Below are 16,821 nucleotides of genomic sequence, written 5' to 3'. Positions count from 1 at the left end.
AGGAAAACAACCTCTGATTTATCTCTCAGACAAATTACAAGATGATGACTTCTGGCTTTTGCTCAGGTCTTTGATCCTTTGGTGTTCTTTTTGAGCAAATGCTCTCATTCATTCTGTACATCTTCACCTGGTCGATTAGGAGCAGGAAGGCGGCCAGCATACACACAGCCATCCTCCGCGGCACGGCCAGCAAGGGCAGGGCAACAATGAATGCCTTGTTGGGTTCCTCGTGTCCAGGCCTTGGTGCCAATTGACAACTGATGGAGAATTTCTTCTTGATTCTAAAGAGTCTCCAAGCACAGTTATATGGAAAGAATTTTTTAAATGTAATAGATTTTAATTGCTACTTCTTCAAGCTAAAGTTTTACATATTGCTTAATGGGGAGCCATGTCTGAGGAGCTCAGCTGGGTGGGAACAGCTTTGTGCAGGCTGAGACGCCTTGGCCTGCTGATTTCTTTTATTCAATGGATCTCAGCTCCACTTCCCTCCTCTCCAGGGAAGTCAGCCCTGCCTCCTTTGAGTAGGCCTTTCTGCTCCTACCTCCTGCCAGAGGACCTTTGCACATGTCATTGCCTTTGCCTTAAACACTTTAGCTACCTTGCTTCCCCTAGTGAACTTCTATTCATCATTTAAATCTTAGTTATCAGTTCTTCAGGAAAGCCCTAACTTTCCCAGTTGAGTTAATCTCCTACCAATGTCAGTCTCGTGCCACCATATAGTTAGTTCCCCTTGATGGTGCCTATCACAAATATACTTATAATTTTACACTTCCTCCTTTGATTTTCCTTTTATTAGTGACTTTATTCTTGCTAGCTCCATGTCTGCCATAGGTCTTTACACATAGAGGGTGCTCAGTAGTTCCTTGTTAGGTGGATGAATGAATGACTTCACTTTAGAAACTCACATGGGAAGTCACAGAGCCCAAGTCAGCTCTGTTAAATGCCTTGGCACCAGAAGAATTGGTCCGGTCTGTTTTATGATGTTGTTCTAACCTTGATATGTAAGACCAGTGAAATGAGAGGGTGGACAGAGAGGAAACAGTCCAGAAAAGATCTGGAAAAAAAACCTCAACTGAGTTCTATGTAAAACACCTTCTGAGTCATAATATCATAAACCCAGAAATGGGCCTTGGAGATTGTTCCTGAGATTTTACAGATGAAGAAAATGAGGCCCAAATTTCCACTGTAGTTACTGGCAGACCCTACCCCTTCTAACTTCTCGTCCATCCCTGATCCACTGCTCCCACAAGGAGACAGCCTTTAACAGAGATGGAAAAAATTAATGGAGGGAGTACTTAACAGGAGCTGAAGCTCTGAGGTGGGAAGACCATAGGAGACAAATAGAATGATGATATCATTTGTCAAAGCATAGGGTCCCTGAAAGCTATGGTAAGAGAAATAAAGTTCTTTCCACTCCAAGATTCAATGTAGGGAGCTTCACTAGGAAGTCCCCAAAGCAATAACAGCCATCTTTTTGTGTAATCCCTAGTGATCTCTTTTGTTTTCTAATCTGTAAAGACAAAGAAAGTCATGTAGAAAAAGCTACCCAAGTATCACTTATTCTTTCAGTGTAGCAAGTGTGGGTTCTGGGCCACCAATTGCGTACTTTGGTCAATTAGCTTAACCTCTTTGTATCTCAGTTTTCTCACCTGTGAAAGATAGAATTGAACCCATCTTTTAGGGTTGTTGAGAGGCTATAATGTAAAATAACTCTCCAAGTACCTGTGTATGGCACATAGAAAATGCTTGATGTAACCTAGTGTCATTCAACATTCAAAAGATATGTATGAGTGTCTATATGGGACAAGGCTAAGCAGTGGGAGTGGACTTACATTATGAAGGGGAAAGAAGTACAAACATAAGAAACAGAAGATTTATAGATTTGGCTCAGAGCTCTAAAGAAAACATTACAGAAAACCTGAAACAGGAATGAGGAGTTGGCTTCTTGCAGGAAGGTTAAGTCAGGATATCAGGAGAGCCTCTTTGAGGACATGACATATGAACTGAAAGATGCAGCCACATAAAGGTCTCAAGTAAGAGTGTTCTAGCCCACAAAATATTGGAAACAGAAAGCACAAGACTTTGAGGTGGGAACATCCTAATACCCAGTGCCATGAGGAGCCAGTAAAAGTTTTTCAATAGGAGTAAGACAGGATCTGAGTTATATTTGAAAAAGATACCTCTATCCTAACTCATCAAATGTACAACATGAAGAGAAAACTATAATGTAAACTACGGGCTTTGGGTGACAAAAATTTGTTTGTGTTGGTTCATAGATTGTAACAAATGTACCATTCTAATGGGAGGTGTTGATAATGGGGGTGCTGATGGGTGAGTGAGGGAATCCAGGGGGTATATGGGAACTCTATACCTTCCACTCAGCTTTCTGTGAACATAAAACTGCTTTAAAAACAAAACAAATCAAAAAACTAATTGCTGAATTGAAAGAAAAATGCAAGATCCTCTGGCTGCTGTGTGGAGAATGGGATCAGTGGGGCAGGAGCAAGGGCGGTGAGACCAGTCAGAAAGCTTGTGGAGATGAGAAGGTAAGAGCTGAGTAGATGGTGGTGTGGACAGGAATGGATGGTGGAGAGGAGTGGGTGCAGTCAAGGCGGACTTCAGAGATTGAAGCTGCAGGGTGAGCAATGCGGAAGGAAACACGTTAGGAATGAGGGAGAAATTGAGTTTGAGTCCTAGGGTTTTGTCTTAAACAACTGGAAACAGTGATGCCATTCATTGAGATGAGGAAAGAGGAGACCCTGAAGCGTATGGCATTTGCTTTTGTTTTTACGATGAGGGAGGCAGATCTGGGTTCCAGAGTTCTGTGTTCAATAAAATGTACTCCCCTCTGAAGAGCTTTAAAACAGAGAAAACTAATTTATCTTGAATGGTGACATGTAGAGCTCTCTAGGTGAAGGGAAATGAGTGAGTTCACCTCTAGCAATGCCGTCTGTTCTTTAGGAATCCGGGTGACTTACTTCTGGTAATAGAGTCTTCTATGCTAGGGAACCATTTTCCTCCCATTTTTCTTAAGATAGAGAAACAATCAATAGTGACTGACAAGTAACATGCTTCTTTCCTTTGTTTCCAAGGAATCTCATTTAACTATACTTTTTGTTTTGTTTTGTCTTGTTTTTTTTCTAGGAGAATTGAGCATTACCAAAGTCACATTCTATTTAGGAAATGTCTGAGAGTTTATCTTTACAAAAGTATTTTGCAAAGTTTTAGGAATCTTATTTTATTACAACAGGTGATAAAGCCTGAACAACTCCAAGTCACTTTTATGTAAGCTTTTTCTTTTAACACAAACATGAGGAGAAGAACATGAGACAAGGGGTCTTAGAAAAAACACCACTCGACCACTGAAAGTCACCTGCCCCTCCCTGGGCTTTTGTTGGTTTCACTAGAAGAAAAGAGGAGCTGGGCACCATGTCCTTTCCAGATTTCATGGCCCATCAAATATTGGCCAGCGTGAGATAAACGTTTTCACACTAATCACAGTAATGAACGTCGTTCGTTTGCATTTCATGGTGTTTGATTTCCCAGATGCTCTGCAATGCTCAGCCCATTGCTTTGATAGTCTGTCAGCTTGAGGACTCTTTCTGTAAACTTCTCTAAACTGGCAATGAATTTTGGATAAAAGAGACATTCCTCATGTTTCAGAATCAGCTCTCAGCATAAACTTCGTCTGGGGGCCACATGTCTTGGAGAAGAGTCATTTTTAACCAAATGCACCTCCAGTCAGATGTCTTTCCAGCTTTGATTCACTTTGAGTGGCTGCCTGATAGATTGTACTATATGTAACGCAATGGTAATCAGCCTGTAAACTTACTTTATAACAAATGTATGGCTTTGATTTGAAACTAATGCAAAAGCCACAGCTACAAAAGTGACATCAATAAAACAGGAATGAGGCAGGATGGATAGCTGCAAGAAAGCCACTGGAGCAGAAGGCTCAGTAACTCTCCCAGCACTGCCTGGAACTAGGTGTGTGTCCCTGGGCCATTCATTCTGTGGCACTCCGTCTCCTCATCTCTAAATTCCTGGGATTAGACCATAATCTCTCAGATCTCTTAGCTTGGAAAGTCCATGAGTAGTTGGAGGCTTCTTTGATGTCTGTGGGCACAGGATAATAGAATGGTATTATTTGGCCATATTACTGAACTTGAATCATTTCACTCATGTCCTGATGAAGAAATCTCAGGCAAGAAGGAGTGAAGGAGCAGGGGCTGAGGCTCACAAAGGTACTAACGAGGGATTTCACCTTTCCCTAAGGTTTACACCAGCGTCTTTGAGCAGGAGCCAAGGCAGGTGGCAGCTAGAGGGGAGAGGTGATTAGTACAGTGTGATGGGGTAGCACCTGCGGGGTGAGGTGCTTACTTTGTCCTTTTCTGTAGTAGGAGAATGAACAGATGGAGCCCCAGACCTTCACCAACATTAAGTTAACCTTGAATTAGTGTAGAGAGGCAGAAGTCTAAGCCCTTGTAACCAAAAATACCACTTCTTCCTGATTCTCTTTATTTAATAAAAAAAGTAAATCCTATATTATTTCCCTGGGTTGAAAATTGTCATAGTTTTATAAAATACAGCTAGAGCTGGAGAACAGGATTCATAGAAGGAGTGGTTTCTTTTGGGCCTTTTAAAATGGATATTAATGGTCAGAATTTGCTCAATGAAAGATTTCTCACAATGAAGTTTGTAATTATTTTATCATTATGATTTTAATTATTCTTAATAGTGTCAGCAGCTGCCTGTGTACCAGAAATGTTTTAGGTAAGAGATGATAGCTCTGTTGGGCATTTTATGTCCTAAACCATGGCATGGACTAGCTTGTCCTTCTTGAATCCTACTATTTTTCCATTCATTTATTCACCAATTATCCAGTGAGTGTAAATTATACATCATGTACTCTGCTATGCACTGGGAATAAAGTGCTAAGCAAGATAAGTCTCAGCTCTCTCCTACCTTTTACATAAATTTGAATTTCCTAGTTTTTAAGTTCCCCTATAATGTAGCTCCAATCTATCAATCCAAACGCTATTTTTTCAGTGCAAGTATCGCGTATAGCTCCTCTGTCCACACACACACACACGCGTGCATGTGTGCATGTCCCCAGTACATACACAGGCAAACACGGTGCTCATTTTCCCATCTCTATATGTTCTCAGGTCTGCATGTCCCAGCAATAACTCTACCCCCCCCCCCACTCCCCTAACCATTCACATCTCTAAATCCTTCCCAGCTTTCAAGGCTCATCACAAACTCCCTTCTCTGGGAAGGACTTTGCTAACACAGGAATCCAACCTGATGTGTCTCTGCTTCAGTGGTCTGTGCTCCTGGACAACACATCTAATGGATGATTTTCTGGCCCCAGTTTTTTCCTTCTCTTTTCATGTGTGCTGATCATACATGTAAATTCTAAAAGTCCTAGAAAGCTAAACGGTATTTTGTATCTTCAGTATCCCTACAATATTTAAACAGTATTAGCTCAAAGTAATTGAGCTTGGCTGGTCAGACACATAGTCTACAATCAAGGTAAGCTTCTACAGAGATGGTAGAGCCGTAACTATTAATCTATTGCATTTGTTTAATCTTTTACTATCTCAGACTTTTCTCTTAATTCTATAACTATTAACATCACAAGACATCATTGGATATTATCCTTTAAAGTGACACATACCTAAAATATTTAAGTACAACTTACTACCTTTCTAATATCAATTACTATACTTAAAATTAAAAGTACTTTTAAAGACTGTTTCTTCTTTATTATTCTGCAATATCACCTTCATCATAAATTGAGTGACCATGTATGTCTGTCTATTTCTGAACTCTCTTTTTATTTCACTAGATGATTTTTCTGTCTCTGTGCCTACACTGTGTGGTCCTAATTGTTTTACCTTTATAATAAACCTTGATATCTACTAGAATATATCTTTCTACATTTGTTTTTCTTTAGGCATGTCTCGATTATTTTTTATCTTACCCATTTCCAAATGAATTTAGGGATTATGTTGTCAATTTCCACAAAGAAATCTGTTGGTCTTTTGATTGAGATTACACTAAATGTACAAGTCAATTTGAAGATTATTATTATTTTTATAATATTGAATCTTGCATGAACATGATATGCTTTGTTATTTACAAATACGATAGTCATAAAAAATATAAAACATTATCCCCCTCCTCACACAATACACATAAATCAGCTCAAGGTTGACTAAAGTTCTGTATTTGAAATATCAAACAGTGTAGCTTCTAGAAAATAATATAAAAGGATAGTGTCATGCTCATGGAATAGAAAATGACTTCTTAATCAGGAAAGCAAAATCTAATGATAAAAGAAATAAGGTATAAATGGATTGCACTGAAATCAAAAATAATAAAAAGACACTAAGAAAGAAAGAAAATGCAAGTCACAGAGTAGGAGAGATATTTGCAAAAATCCAACAAAGAGATTATACCAGAACATGTAAAGAACACTTGCAAATCGATAAGAAAAGACAGCAAATCCAAAAGAACACTGGGCAAGAAACTTGAAAGGAACTTAATAAAGAAAATTCAAATGGCCAATAAACATAAATAAAGGTACTCAGTGCCATTTTTCATCAGAGGAATGAAAATTAGATTAAAGCTACAATGAGACACCATATCACACCTACCATGAAGAATAATATTACCAAATTTTAACAATAATGTGAAATAACAGATTTTTATGCCCAGCTGGTAGAAACGTAAGTTAGAAAAACCACTTTGTTAATACACTGTTTGGTATTAATTAATAAAGTTGACTATATGTATGATCCATGGTTCAACAATTCTACTTATGTATCCAACATGCACCAAAGACTTGTACATTAAAATATATGCACAAGATTGCATCATTGTTTTCAATAGTAAAAATATAGAAATAACCCTTATCCATCAAAGTCCATCAATAGCAGTCTAGATAAATAAATCATAATTTGTTCATCCCTTGGAAAAATCATGAAGCGGTGAAAATAAGTGATCTACTTCTATGTGGGACAACATGGATGAATCTCACAAAAATATTGAGCAAAAGAAACCAGTAAAAAGAAAAATACATATATTGGAGAGTTTTATGTGTATAAAGTTTAAAAACAGACCAAACTAAATTATGTGGAGGAAGTAAGGGGAGACAGGAACTGGAGGGTCTCCTGGAGTGCTGGCAGTGCCCTGGGTGGTGATTACTCAGCTGCTGACTTTGTGGCAATTCATCCAGCCACACAACATGCGCCAAAAACCTGTGCACCTGTGTCATTTGTGTGCTTTTCTCTGCTACTCAGGTAAAATTTACTACAACTAATTCTAACATCTAGTATAAGATATGAATTCAACATTAATTACCTAAGTTTCATAAAAATCTAAAACAATATGTAAAAGAAGCGTAACACCTAGGGATAAATTGGTCTCTGTTCTGCTTAATGCCATCAGTTTTCCATTTTTACTCAGTGAAGCCATTCTTTCTTTGTTACCCATTGATGTGCTGGATCCAGTGAGACCCTCCCGGAGGGCTGAGGACACCACCCGGCTGCTCCAGCTCCAGTCACTTTGATGTCTGCAGTCTTGACCTGGCTAGAGAGGGCTCATGTCACCGCTGTTGTGGTCTTACTACCATGCCCTTTCAGAGAAAGGAAATCCCTCCGACATTATTTTTCCCTTTCTAAACTTTTTGGTTAGAAATTGGAAATGGTTTTAGAAAATATTATGTTATTGTTAGTACCCATAACTGCTATTATTTTTAACATCGCAATAAATCTTCAATTGAACCCAAGTATCTTTCTGGGACTATGTTTAATTGTTTTTTTTTCCATTAATGGCATATTTTTCATGAACTAAATTCTGTTTAACTTATTCTATCTCTGGTTTTTCCATTTTGTTGTATTAATTGATCTGTTCACCTGTAAACTAGCACCATACTTTTTTAATTGCAACTTAAAATAGGTCTTTATATCTGGTAAAGCAGATGCTGCTCCTTGCCAGTGCTCCACCCCGTGCCCAAATGGGCAGTCACTGCTGCCACTGTGTTTGGTTCTCCTCCCCTCTGGGGGAGGAGTAGACTCCACAACCACCCACTAGATGAGGTCATGTGACTTGTTCTGGTAGTGTTTGTGAGCACAGGGGTGTGTGTTATTTCTAGGCATGTTGTGAGTTTGTGACTCTTTAGAGATCTCTTTTATCAGCTACAGTGCCTGGCAGAATCTGATACAGAGGCTGCTACTTCAGCTTGAATCTCAGTGTAAAGAAAGAAAAAGAACTCAGCCTCCAATGGCATGTATATCAGAAAGAGAGCCTTGTTGTTTTAAGCCACTAAGATGGAGGCATGTTTGTTACTGCACCATAACCTAGTTTATTCTGACTGATATGCACCAAAATAATTAATGTTTTCAAAAACTACCTGGGTATACTTTCTCATTGATAGTTTGGTTGGAATTGCATTAAATCTGAAGATCACTTTTAGAGAAATTAACATCTTTATAGTATTTCATCTTCCTATCCAAGAATGTGGTATGACTTTAATTAGTCAAGTCTTTATTATTCTAAATAAAGGTATATGTATTTCATTAAAAAATAAACTAAGAGCTAGACATGTATTGCTTTTTCCTAATTATATTTGTTATTATAATGTAAGGATTTTAATTATCTTGTAACTGGCCACCCAGGCAAATTTTTAGATAGTTATGATAGTTTTGAATTGAACCTCTTAAGTTTTATATGTAGAAAATTAATAGTGTCAAGTAATGGTAACTTTCTCTATTTTTTATTACTTAATAGCTCCCACTTATCTTTTATATCTTTTATATTTTATTTGTGGAATGAAAATTGCAGAAAAAAGATTGATAGTATCTATGAATGTAGATTTTTTTCCTCTTGTTTATTGTCAGAGGTCAGCAAGCTTTTTCTATAAAGAGCCAGATGTTACGTATTTTTAACTTCAGGGTGATACTATCTTTATCAAGCCTGCTGGCCTTCTCACCGGCCCTGACACCGTTGGTTCTCCTGGGCCCCAGGCGCTCAGACTAGGACTGGGTCTGCGCACCAGCCCTCCTGAGTCTCCATCTTGCTGACTGCTTGGCTTGGGCTCCTCAGCCTCTGTCATCTCATGAGCCACACATGCAAACACATACATGCACACACACGTTCTCTTGATTCTATTCCTCTGCAGAACCCTGACTAATACAAAGAATAGGATATAAAAGAGTGTTCCATAACATGACTTATAGATCCCAAAATAGAGGCAATAGGCAGTTTCAAGCAAATGAAAGAAATTCAGTGGGGCGGAAGCATGAAGCATTGGAAGAGGTGAGGCATGGGCTGACTTAATGGGCAGGGAATGGGTTGTGTGTGGTTCTGAAAACCTTGTTCCAGGGGCACTGTGTCCCTCAGGCAAAGGGAGGACCTGTGTATTTTAATGGGCAGAGGAAGTTGACCAGTAGGGCTACTGATTCCAAAGCCCCAGCAGTCACCGCCGTGTGGAATGTGTGAGCCAGCGCTGGTGAATTGGGGCAATGTGGAGACACTGACCTGGATTTTGTCATATCATAGGCCACAATCTATTTCTCTGCATGGATTTTAAAAGGAAGAAATTATTCTGGTTGCATTCTTTGGCTTAAGGCTAGAAGAACTAAAAACACTATAGAAAGATGACTCCCCAAAATTTAAGCACATAAAAAAATTTGTAAACGCTCTTTTAAAATTAGGGTTGGGCCAAGAGGTACATGAAATTATAATTATAAACTATTAGAAATAGTTTTAAATTAAAATATTATAAAGGATATGATCAAAATGATACAAAGATAAAAATACCTTTAATTTTACTAGAAAAAAGAAAGACTGACAATGAATAAAAAATTCAAGAAATCTGAGAAAAGTCATGGAAAAAATAGTCCTGACACAAAGAATGAAGAGCCCCTATTCTTGTTATGCTCTCTTCCTCCAGTGCTTTCATCCATCCTGCCCCTGCTCCCTTCAGGTGACTTCTGCTCAGATGTCACCAGGCATATTCTGTATGTCCTTGTTATTTTCTGTGTCCTCCCACTGGACTACAAGCTCCATGAGAACAAGGACTGCTCTATTTTGTCCCCTGCTACATCCCCCACTACTAGAAAAATGTCTGGCATGTGGCTCTGTGTCTGTGACTAGCTTGTTCACATTTCATCCCCTACCCAGCATGAAACCTGGCACTTGGCAGATATGTAATAAATATTTATTGAGTTAATGTTATGTATTTTACCGGTCACTTAAAAAAATTAATATTTGGAGGGACTTCAGGTCAAGATGGTGGTATAGGCAGACATGGCTCACCTCTTCAAACAACCACATCAAAATTACAACTAAAATATAGAACAACCATCACTCAGAATTGTCAGAAATCAAGTTGAATGGAAGTCTGACAAGTACAGAATAAAAGAAACCACATCCATCCAGACGGGTAGGAGGGGCGCAGATGCAGAATGGGCTGGTCCCTCACCCACATGTGGCAGATAAAAATTCAGGAGGGATATCTTGGGAGCAAGGAGTCCCAACCCCACACCAGACCCCCCAACCCAGGTTTTCAATGACAGGAAGATAAGTCCCCACAATTTCTGGCTGTAAAAGCCAGCGGAGATTGAGTCAGTGGAAGAATTGCTGAAACCCTAAGCAGTTCCTCTTAAAGAACCCACACGTGGACTCACCTACTCAGACTCACTCCTTCTGAGCTCCAGAACCCGGGTAGCAGCTTGAAAGGCACCAGTGGTACACAGGGAGGAACTGAAATGTCTGGAATCAAGGCCAGCAGAAGCCATTGTCCCTTTTCTAAACCCTCCTGCCACAGAGTCAGCAAGCTGGTGCCCTAGCTGAGACTCCATCAACCTGGCTAACAGTGTTTGACTTTCCTTTGGGATCCCCAGAGACTCTGCTCCACCCAAATTTATAGCCCATCCAAGATGCTTTGCCATATGAATGGCTGGTCTTGACTAATACTCCATAACTTCCCAAATCCTATCAAACAAGCAACAGCTGGCCTCAGTGAGTGCCAGGCCTGGCACTAGCAGCAGCCAGCTTAGATTCAACCACTTGGCTTCACCTGGGAATCTCTAAGCCCAGCACAAGTGGTAGACATTTCAGATTGCTTCATAGCTCAGGCTGTGTGGCCCCAGGCAAAACACAGGTGGTGGCTGACCTTGGCCTACACCACCCAGGGCCAGCCTACCCAGTGGACAGCTACAGAGCACAAAGGAGCACCACCACCCTGCCCCTGCACAGCTGATCCTCCATGGAAGGCAGAAGTTGGTGGTCAGTGGTCGCAGCCCGTCCTTGCAGCTGACTGGCCTGGGTAAATCCCTCCCACTGACCTGCCAACAGTAACCAAGGCTCAACTACAAGGGGAGGGTGTACTCAGCCCCCAGGAAGTGGACACCTTGAGTACCAGCTTGGGTGATAAGGGCGGCTGTGCCACTGGACGCCATAGAACACCCACTACATTAGGCCATGAAGTCAAAGCAGCCCTGCCAGATTCAGAGAAACAAACACATGGAGGATGCCAAAATGAAGAGAAAAAGAAACATGGCCCAAATGGAAGAACAGAACAAAACTCCAGAAAAAGAGCTAAATAATTTGGAGACACAGATGCAGAGTTTAAAACACTGGTTATAAGGATGCTCAAGGAACTTAGTGAGGACCTCAATGGCATAAAGAAGATCCAGTCAGAAACAAAGGATACACTAATTGAAATAAAGAACAATTTACAGGGAAACAACAGAGTAGATGAAGCTGAGAATCAAATCAATTATTTGAAACACAAGGAAGCAAAAAACAACCAACCAGAACAACAAGGAGAAAAAATGATCCAAAAAAGTGAGGGTAGTATAAGCAGCCTCTGGGACAACTTCAAGAGGTGCAACATTCACATCATAGGGGTGCCAGAAGGAGAAGAGAAAGCAACAAATTGGAAATCTTTTTGAAAAAATAATGAAAGAAAACTTCCCTAATTTGGTGAAGGAAATAGACACACAAGTCCAGGAAATGCAGATAGTCCCAAACAAGTTGGACCCAAAGAGGACCACACCAACACACATCATAATTAAAATGCCAAAGGTTAAAGATAAAAAGAGAATCTTAAAAGCAGCGAGAGAAAGGAAGTTAGTTACCTACAGGAGAGTTTCCATGAGACTGTCAGCTGATTTCTCAAAAGAAACTTTGCACGCCAGAAGGAATTGGCAAGAAATATTCAGAGTCATGAAAAACAGGGACCTATAGCCAAGATTGCACTACCCAGCAAAGCTGTCATTTAGAATTGAAGGGTAGATAAAGAGCTTCCCAGAGAAGAAAAAACTAAAGGAGTTTATCATTACCAAACCATTATTAAATGTAGTGTCAAAGGGACTTATTTAAGACAAAGAAGAAGATCAAAACAATGAACAATAAAAAACATACTGAGAAAACAAGAACAGAGGCAGAAGGATACAGAGAGTAAGAAGTACAAATAGGTAGTTACAGAATAACCATGGGGATGTAAAAAGTACATTATAGGAAATGGAACAGCCAAAGAACTTACACACATGACCCAAGGTCATGAACAATGGTGTGGAGACTGCCTGAGGGAGTGGGGGGTGCTGGGTGGAGGTGGGCAAAGGAGGAAAAATCAGGACAACTGTAATAGCATAATCAATAAAATATAATTAAAAAAATCAATATTTGTTTTGGAGTACAAAATCCCATGTATAATTATTAAATCAAATGAAATAATTAAACTGTTACACTCATCTGTTACATAGTTTGTGTCTGATTAGTCAAATTCTGAAAGTCACATTTTGTTAAATTACACCATCAAGGTTATATCAACTGTCCATCTTCCAAGCAGTTACAAAATATGTATTTTTGGTACATAACCTTTCTTGCCCCTTAGCTTTTTTAAATTTCAAATGTTTTATTTATACTAAATAGTTATTTTTTCTGCCTAAAGCTTTTAGTACTAAATTCCATTTTGTGCAATATTAATGTAAGCTTTGGGGGCGTTTTATTTCATTTTCTGAGGTAACTATTTCCCATCACATTATTTTTTAACGTTTCCGTGTTATTTTGCTTTAGGCATCTGTTCTATAAACAGTATATAGTTGAAATTTGGTCTTGTCATGCAATCTGAGAATTCTGTCATCTGATCGGAAGTCTTAACCTGACAACAGTTGAATCTGGTCATATCTTCATCATTGCATTACACGCTTTCTATTTTGTGAACTTCTCTGTACTAGGACATCGCTCTAAATCTTGACCTGTCTACACTCCTCCTTCACGCAGTCCGCCGTGTCTGTCCTGCAGCGAGAGAGCAGGGTTTAGAGTCTGACGAGAGGGACTCCAGCTCCGTCTCGCTCTTTCTCTGTGGATCCTTCAGTAAAAGGGGTCCAAGATGCTGACACCATCTCTTCATGGCCTCCTGTTCCTGCCACACCCCCTCACACCCCCATATCCACTTTTGAGGCTTATTCCAAGCCACCGCTTACACTGATTTACCGCAACACCCAGCGGTGTGACAGCTGACTCGGCAGGCTCTCAACAGCCAAGCCTGTGCGGCTTCCCAGGTGCGCTCCTGTGTGCCGAAAACGCCGAGGCCCGAGGGCCGCCTCGCACGGAAAAGCAGGGGGTTGTTTTTCCCGAGAGCTGCTAAACCGCTTTCCACTCACCACTCACGGCTCACCACTCACCGCTGCCAACTCCCACATAGTCTAGACAAGGGGAATTGTCACTTTGTACCCTTTGCCACGTCCTCTGTCCTGTCTCAGAAATACTTTAGACCTTGTGACATGTTGCTGGAACTCTTTCCTGATTTCTGGTGCTGCTGCGCTGTTTCCCCGATTTTTATGTCCTTTCGGTAATTTAACTTAGTTTCTTGTGGGGCGGAGGACTTACAACTGAGCGCACGTTATCCTCTAGTTTGAAAGTCTATTATCCATGCCAAACATGGACAGAATTAGGCAGGTCCCTGTTTGCTGCTTTAATTATCATTGCTCAGCCAAATAGCACTTGCTCTGCACTAATGATTCTAATCTAAACTGGGAATTGATGTTGACAAAACACAAGCTGTTTAGATTTTTGCGAAGGCTGATCAAATCTCTTCTGGAAACCAGAGGCTTTGTTATAGATCCATAATCAAAACCCCATCGATTGGGAAAAATTACAGCTAACAGGCAGGAGGTAGATCATCAAAATCTCAGAAAAAAACATAGGAGGGGTTTTTCAAGATCATCAAAATTCAGCTTTGATTAAATCACTGAGGTAAAAATCTGACCAAGTTACAGGTGGTCCCTTGTGAAAATATGACAAAGTGACAAGTAAGTGTGTAGGCCCCACAGGTCCTCCCCAGGGCTCGCTGTTCAAACAACTATGATTTAGGGCAAGTTTGTCAAGGGAACTGGGGCTGTTTTACAGCTTAGAAAAGAGTACAGTTGGAGTGGAAGGCAAAACCAGAGAGATTATGGCAATTTTGTACGTCAAGAGGACTTTATAGTAGGAAATAGGGAGCCATTGAAGGTTTTGAGTAGGAAAACAATGCAATAAAAGTTGTAATTGAGAAAGATGAGTGTGGTAGCATTAGCCAGTATCTCTCTTATGGCCCCTAATCCAGAAACAAAGATAGAACAAGTAATGAGTTAAAGACAAAAACAACGAGAGACAGAAGCATCAAATCACTTCTACTTTTAGTAGGCAGTGAAGGAAACGCATAGGCTAGGAGGTACTCAAGAAGTCTTGCAAAGCTTTTTTCAGTCCATTAAGCAAAATTATCTCTTTGTTCTCACTCCGCATTCCCGAATGCCAAAGCGAGTCCTGTAACACAGGGAGTCTCCAGGCTGCCCAGGGATCTTTAAGACTTCTTTTCCCGGCATTTCATTGTTGGGGGAAATGAGCCCCGTTAGCCAACAGCCCACATGTGGCGTGAGCCTCCCACTGTCCCCTTTCTGGAACAATTGAAATTTTATTCATTCTTATGGGAATAAAGAAATAGAAACCCAAGCCTGTTTACTCTCATTCAAGAGTCATTAGACAGCTATAAAAATTCAACCAAGAACACCAGGATGACGGAGCTCTTGCTGGCTTAGCACATGAAAGAAGTGAACTTCACCGCCTGTAGCTGCCCCCAGGCACTCCTGGGGTAGATAAGACCTGAAACACTGCAGCCAAATGGCTGGGTGGCAAAAGCTGGAGCTCCTGCCTAGAACACATGTCCCGCTTTTCCTCATTATCTGATTTCTACTCAAGATCCAACTAAAATCTCCGCTCTTTGAGGACTCCATCTCTGTTCCACTAGTTCACAGCAGTCTTTGACTTCAACTGTAGCAGATTTGTCTGGACTGCAAGGTGGCTTTTAACTTATGTTTTCTGGATGATTATTTATTCCTTCATGTAATAATTTTCTCTCCAACTAGATTATGAACCCCCTAAAGATGGGAACGATGTTTACTATGCTATCTGCATTCAGTGCCATAGGAAGACAAGACATTAAGCTCATTCTCCACAATCCTTGATTCCAAATTAGGGCAAGCTCTGTTTCGTCTCCCAAGGCCAAACCCTCACTCTCAAAAGTCATCCTTGATTCTTCTTTTCCTAAAATGATAGAGGTCACACAAATTTAGTTCCCATGATGTTCTTCATCTCTGTTTTCTGGGTTTTATTTTCCAGCCTTGTTTTTTTCACAAGAATAAAAGTTCTTCATCAGCAAAGCTTACGACTTCCTTTTAGGATTTTCTTTGTTATCCATTTACCCCGACATCTTCAATCTGTCCTCCTTCTGCTATAAACATCACAAATCTGCCCCAGCTTAACTTTTCAAGTGTTAGTGTTCTCACTATTTTTCCTAAAAATACTTTCCCCCAAACCACTTTTAAAAAATAGTATGTACGTACTCACTGCTCCCTCAGTCCCATCATACATGCATTCCTTGACTATTTTTCAATCTTGGTTTCTCTTATTGACAGTCAATTGAAGTCGTTCTCTTGGGACTTCTAGTACGAGCTCAGAACTGCAGTCCTATGTTTAATTTCTCTGGATGTGGAAATGTACACCCCAGAGCCCTCATCAAAGAGCATTTACTTCAGATACGAGCCGGTGTGTGATCAGCAGGCCACTCCAGCTATCAGCTCCTTCAGAGCTGCTCAGCTCATTCACCTCGTCCAAGGCAGACCTTTCTCAGGCACCCACAGCTAGGCTTGCCAGATAAAATATAAGAGGCCCAGTTAAATCTGACTTCCAGATAAACCACAGATAGGTAATTTTTTCTTTTTTAGTATAACTATGCCTCATGCAATATTGGGGGCATGTTCATATTTTTAAAGTATTCATGTTTATCTGCAATTTAAATCTAATTGAATGTCTTTTATTTTCCCTTGCTAAATCTGGAGACAACAGCTGAGTGAGCTGAGAGTATAAGGGCCAGGACTTCCCGGCCCAGGGAGACAGGTCTGTTAACGGATGCTCCCTCCACAGCTCCAGGGAGGGTGGTCGGGACAGTGTTGGACCACCCTCACCAGGCGGCCTTTCCCCCCACACCACCCTGCTTCTTCCTGCCCCCTTCAAAGGGGCTAAGCCACTAAAGCATCCTCACATCATTCTCTGTCCGCACCTTTCAGAGAACCCACCCTGAGGCATTCACTTATCCCAAGTTCCTCTTCAAGTGCCCAAAGAAATAAAAAATGAAGGGATAACATAATTTCAACCCTGAAAAACAGGGAAGGTAGCTTGGAATTGGAGAAACAAACAGGCTTGTCTCTGCTCCATACACGTGAAGAAAGAATGTCTGGGGTAACAAGTGGATGGTGTTTCTGTTAC

This window comes from Furipterus horrens, unplaced genomic scaffold (assembly GCF_987537825.1).
Source record: "Furipterus horrens unplaced genomic scaffold, mFurHor1.1.pri manual_scaffold_11, whole genome shotgun sequence".
In the NCBI taxonomy this organism is placed as follows: domain Eukaryota; kingdom Metazoa; phylum Chordata; class Mammalia; order Chiroptera; family Furipteridae; genus Furipterus; species Furipterus horrens.
The sequence above is the reverse complement of the archived record's forward strand: the minus strand, read 5'-3'. Positions refer to the sequence as shown.